At 39.1% G+C, this 6,503-nt stretch overlaps 1 pseudogene; it reads left to right on the top strand.

The window, feature by feature from the left end:
• The first annotated feature begins 1,586 nt into the window (after positions 1-1,586).
• LOC124973571 (uncharacterized protein KIAA1958-like) lies at positions 1,587-3,773 on the top strand (annotated as a pseudogene).
• Positions 3,774-6,503: the final 2,730 nt, after the last annotated feature.

Raw genomic sequence — 6,503 nt, 5'->3', positions numbered from 1 at the left:
AAGACCCATAGTCTCAGGACCTCAACTAACCATAAACACTTTCAAAACCTCCACTTCTAAATACCTATAACATTGGTGGTTAGGAAGTCAACATATAAAATTTGGTGGGAACATGCACTCAGTCATAACATGGTCCTAAGTGTGTTAGAGCCAGCATTGCTAACCATGATCTTCAACATCAAACCCAGTTCGGATGATTTTAGCCCCAGCTAATTTTCACTGCAACTTCATAATAAATTCCAAGGTAAAACCACTCAATGAACTGTAGTTAACCCACTTAACCATGAATGATGATAAAGTTTAGTTTTAGGACACTAAATCTTGAGGTGGCTTTTATGCAACAAAAGCTAATATAAATAGAAATTACAATCAGAAGTTGAAGTACTACTATAATAAAAACTATGGCACTGTGGCATCATTCAGGGACCACAAAGAAAGCAGAATGTGAAAGTGTATTGAGGAGACCATTTGCTAACCTGAATGACAGTGAGATTTTATAGCTGAAAGTTGGAGAAAAGGGGGTCTATATTAAACATGGGATGAAAATTTAGCAAACTGCTGACTATGGTCATGTTGAAAGATTAAATATTCCTAATAAGATGGTAGATTTGACTGAGGAGACATCCAATAATGTTGAAAATGTCAATTTTTTAAAAATACATATGATATGAATATAAAGAAATGAGAAAAAGAAAATATTCAGGACTCAAGCAAATTTAGACAAATACATAGACTTGGTAGTTTCAAACATAAAAAATTATCATTTAAAAGTTATTAAAAGAATATAACAAAAATACTCAAAAGGCCCATTCTTCATAACCTGTTCAAGTTATTTTCAGTATCCATCTTTTCAATCAATAGTTTTCAGTACCTTAACCTTTTATGCACTTTGTCAGACAATGCTTGAGGATATTTTTATAATCTCTGACCTGTGACATTTATAAATTGAATGGAATATAGAGATCTTGAAAGTGTTATTAGAAATGTAATGAGCAAATTAATTTGGATTAGGGATTAATCAGCAAGACTGCATTGTCTAAATTCTGCATTTTCCAAAGATAGTCTAGCCCTTGAACAGCACTTGGAAAATAATACCTAAGACCTTGGGATGTCCAGACTGATAAGAGTGAATTTATTTACTTGGAGTCTCAGGTTCTGTTGAAAGAAAAAATATAATATTGGTAAATATGCACTGCAAGTTTTGGTGCATGGCCTTCCCATATGTTAGTCAATACTATTGTTGCAATTTATGAATTTCTCTTCCAATTCTATGACCATTGCTTCTACCGCAACCCTACAACTGCTGTACTATTATTACTTAAACTAGATAGCTGCAAAACTTAGGCTATAAAGACCAGATATAGGGATATTCTTGCTTTAGCTAAAATAAGATTAAGAATAACCATCAGGTGCCTTCCCCTCTCCACTTGCCTTCAGTACCCAGCCCTCCAGCCCCTCTCCTGCCCCCTCCCCTTTGTCCCACCCCATCCAGCCAGGGTTGCTGGGCTCCCGCAGGCTCTCGTCACCCGTATTCCCATGGACAGATGCACAGACACCTGCAGGGAAGACACTTTTGATCCTGTAAAATGGAGGATTGTCTTCATACCTCATCTGTAAATCTGTCCAAATTGGTCAGCTGGGTCCACAGCCATGAGAACATTTGCAGCCTCATTCCAAACCTGAAACATTTGTTTTCTGAAGGTTTCCATAGGAACCTGACTGCAATGTGGGGCTGTAGTGCTGGCCATGCTTATCATTGGCCACTAACAGCTACTTGTAGAGCTGGGTCCCAAGAGAAGGTCTGTTTCCAGGACAACAGAAGTTTTAACTCTGATAGTCCCAGTATAATTGGGGTGCCTTCTGAGACACAGATTAGTCCTGTTGAAAGGTACCCTGGGAGACCAGTAAAAGCAAAGTCAGAGACTCTTGTGACTTCTCATTGCAGTGAACCCTCAGAACAGGATGAAGCTATTGAATAGCACGAAGATGAAAACACCCTGTTTGACATGGTTTGTGAGTCTTCTGTTAGAGTTGAAGATAGTGACTTTGAACCCCAAACCCAAAGACCTCAAAGAATTGCTCACAAATGGCCTGGAATAGTTCCATCTTCCCTCCATTCAAGTTCCCAGACACAAATGGTTGACGAATGCAGCAATGATGTCATCATCAAGAAAATCAAACAAGAAATTCCAGAAGATTATTACATTGTGGCAAATGCAGAGCTGACTGGAGGGGTAGATGGACCAGCCCTGTCCTTGACTCAGATGGCAAAACCCAAGCCTGAACTCATGCTGGTCCCTCCTGTGTGGGGTCTGCTAAGCTGATTTCCCATGTAACATCTGCCATTAACACAGAGCTAGACCCACAAGGTATGTCTGCATCTCCTTCTGTGATTTCCAGACCAGTCCTCCCAAAGACTGCTAGAGTATCTCTGGCTTCACCAAACAGAGGACCCACTGGTACCCATGGCACCAAACAGCAGGTGACCATGCAGATGTCTCTGAGTACATCCCATCCTAACAAACAGATAAGTATCCCTTTGTCTGCCCTGCAGTTTCCTGGACAGGATGAGCAAGTTGCTTCTGAAGATTCCTGTCCCATCTGCCCAGCCAGGTCTCACCCTGTGAGGTAGCCCTCTCTCCCTCAGTCAATCCAGAGCCAGAATTGAGCTCCAGTCAGCAGTAGCCTCCAGTTGCACCAACTACAACTACTGAGGTCACCACACAGTGCATATCAGACCAGGATGAAAGAGCAGCTGAGCTCAGCAGGGAGCAGAATGAGAAAACCATCCAGAGCACACAGACTGTGCTCTGCAATTTCCATGAGTTACTCATCTCCAAGTACCCTTCTGAAACAAGAGGGAATTATGTCATCCCTTGCAAGGAGTTGGATGCCTACCTTGCCTCTGTTGATTCAAGGCAGAAGGGTGGGTCTGAGTATGAACCCAACAGTTTGGCAAATTACCAGTTTGGGCTGGAATGGTATCTAAAAGAACACAGGTATGGCTACAGTATCACCAGGGATAAGGAATTCAAATGTTCCTAAGAGACCCTCAGACAGAAGCAGATTGAACTCTGCTGCAAAGGAAAAAGAAATAAACCACACAAGTCCATGAAGCTCACCTTTACTGATGAGCTCATCCTGCAGAAAAGAGGACAGCTAAGCTGATATAACCCTGAGGGTCTGCTCAAACTAGTCTGTCTTAATAACACACAAGCTTTTGGTCACTGCACAGGCTTCCATGGATTTACCTTGAAATGGGGTGATATCCGGCTCTGAGGAACAGAAACGGGACTGGAGTACTTGGACTGGATGGTTCAAGACACTGGTGATCTGAATGCTAAAACCAAGAGAGTGGGGGGGGGACAGATTCATGTGTGGCCACCCAGCATGGCCCACAGACCTGCCCTGTACAGGACTATAAAGAGTATGCCCATCGGTGGCCCCTGCCATGTGCTATGAGGATGCCCCTTTCTACTTGTCCATCAAGCCAGTTGTAAACTTGGAAGCTCTGCATTGGTACAACTGCCAGGACCTTGGAAAGAACAAGCTGGCCAAGATGGTGAAGACCATGTGTGAGAAGGGCAACATCCCTGTCCAGAAAACCAACTTCAGTGTGTATCAGAGCTGCAGCACCTTATCTGAGGTCCAGAGCAACCAACTGTGCTTACCTGTAACAACCTCAGCCAGCAGGCTGCCCAGTCAGTGGGCACTCCAACAGTGGCAATTTCATTATCTCTGCCTCCTCTGACTCTTCCTCAGACACTGTTTGACCCAGGTGGCCTCAAGACCCCAATTTGGTTTCTGTGTCCCAAGAGACTGATGATACACTGATGATACTCATTCCCTTTCCTCTGTCCTCAGTGTTAACTTTATATAAATATAAATATATAATATAATTTTCTTTCTACAAATAAGCCAATGGAGATATATTAGCATTCCTAATATACTATTTATAGCTTAAGACAAGTAAATGTACTTGTGGATGATTACATATAATTACTGTTATAGATTTTACAAAACCATAGTGGTTCTAAGGCAACACTGAGCAGAGAAAGAATTCTGTTTTTAAAAACCTGTTAGAAAAGAAAGAGAGTCGTCATAGACACTGTGTCCTCAACTCCTGCTTTACCTAGTTACACACCTCTCACTTCTATTAGTCTCCTTCAGAGATGACTTTATTTTTATTTAATTTTTAAAAATCTGTATTAATCAGGTAAGAGACAACACTAACTTCACTGCTCACAAAATATGGTATTCAGCCAGATAGAATATTAGTGGTGTAAACCTGACATCAAATTATTTATGCATTCTTTTTTTTACTTAAATTAGAATTCTAGCTCCTGTGCCTCATTTTTTTTTGCAGTGTATGAAAATGCATATGTTTTTCTAACAACTTTTCTTTAGGGAAAAAGAGAATAGAAGGAGGAATAAAGGTGCCATTCTTTTTGGAATATACATAATTTTTAAATAATATCCAAAGTGTAATCTTGTGGCAAAAAAGACTATTAAATAGCTCATGTTTTACTGGTATGCTTGAACACAGATAGAATTTTTAACCATAAGAAATTAATGTAAATGAAGTTTGATTATGAGATTTACAAGAAACTTAGAACTACCAAAACTTTGAAAATTATCCCAGACATTAGATTATATATCAAACATTAAAAGAAGGTAGAGAACAGAAGTCTTAATAAAATTCTAAAAATACTAGTCAAGTCAACAACAACAAAAACCTCATCCTCTTCAAAACTCAAATCTCATGAATTATTTATAAGTATTAAATTTCAGTCTCTTTTCCCTTGGGAGGTTACTTGACTGCAGTTGAGATCAAAGTAATATTGACACTTGTTTTAAGTAAAAATATTTTGTTACTAAGTTTAGCAGATTCAAAGCATTCTTGAAAATGTGGAAGTTTCTTCTATCTGTAATATCTTGCAATAATAGTAATAATTTTAGCCAGACATTGTTGATGTTGATGGTTTTTCTAAGGTTTTTTGTTTTCAAGATTTGAAGACTGACTGTGATGAATTATTAGTTAAGATGTTTCAAAAAATAAGTATAGACATTAGAACCATAATAAAGGTGAGCTATGTTTCTATCCTGTATAATCATTAACACACCTCCAAATCTTGGTTGGTTTGATCTGGGCATTCTGTTGGGAAGTATTTGTTCTTCAAGGCATCCTCATATTTCACTTTAGTTAGGAAGGTAGGTGGCATTTTACGTACTAATTTAATGTACAACCAGGACAGATTTCCCTCTGATTTACTTTGCTAAGTTGTCACAGAACTGAGCTTTCCCTGGTTGGGCAGCTCTTTCCATTACAAAGTGAGAAGCACAGAAAGACCCCTTCCTCTGAGCTGTGGCCCACATTTGGTACATAGTGGGAAGCCTGCTGTGGTTTTGTGTTGTGGGATTAACTTCATTTTCATGCCTTCCTCAAAAAGAAGCATCCTTTTGTACATCTAAAAAAAGAAGAAAGGGAGAGAATATTTCTATATATATTACCTTAACCTGTCCAACAACTCGGAAAAGAAAATGAGTTATCTCCGTTTTATGGTGAAATCATAAGTCAGCCACATCATAGCCAAGGAAGTGGGTGTCACTTCTCACCACCTTTTTCAGTACCAGTTTGTAATTAGTTTCCAGTGGTTTGAGCTATAGACAGGGACAGTGTCTTTCCATCTGTGAAGGCTAAGTGAGCTTTCATGGCAGTGTACTCTGTCCCCTACCCACACCTCAGTTCATTTTAAACAGCACCACTTTCTTGGTTCTCTTTACAAAACCTTCCTGCTCCCCTTATTCTAGTACTAGTCTGTAAGTGCACAAGACAGCTTTCTGTAAGGGAACTCTTTCTTTTTATTAAATAAGGTTATTTTTATATGGGCTTCCTCTCTTTTTTAAAAGGTTTCTATAAAATACTTAAAATGTTACTGTGTTTTACCCTTTCGTGGACATAGTTTCTAAATTCTTGATGTGTTGTTGATGTTGTTTGTTTTGTGTTGCTGAGGATAGAACTCAGGGTCTCATGCTGGTAGGCAAGCCCTCTACCACCGAATTACACTCCCAGTCTCTCAACATGTTTTTAATAGCAAAGTATGTTTGTCCGGAAGAAGAAGGGTAGTCAGGATGCACTGGAAAATCAGAACTAGAAAATTTGTAGTCCTTATTTGTGTTTTTTGAGGTAGCAAAATGAAAATGTGTCCTGCTTAATACTACATTTTCATTTAGGCAAACACAATTAAATTGAGAATGTGATTTATTTTTATTTATATTTTACAGTGATAATTCAAACCAAATAGGAACATTGTGACATTTAGATTCAGAAAATTGTTTTCTGATGATTGGCTCATTGGAAGTGTTAGTCAAATTATAGTATTTCTTTGAGTTATTTAAATTAGGAAAAAATCAGCAACTACCTCACTTCTCCTGCTCTGCAGAGGATCAAACTGGCCTCCCACATGCTAGGTAAACACACTGCTACTGAGCTACATCCCCAG

The sequence above is a fragment of the Sciurus carolinensis genome, unplaced genomic scaffold (genome assembly GCF_902686445.1).
Source record: "Sciurus carolinensis unplaced genomic scaffold, mSciCar1.2, whole genome shotgun sequence".
NCBI lineage: Eukaryota > Metazoa > Chordata > Mammalia > Rodentia > Sciuridae > Sciurus > Sciurus carolinensis.
This window is presented reverse-complemented; position numbering and strand designations above follow the sequence as displayed.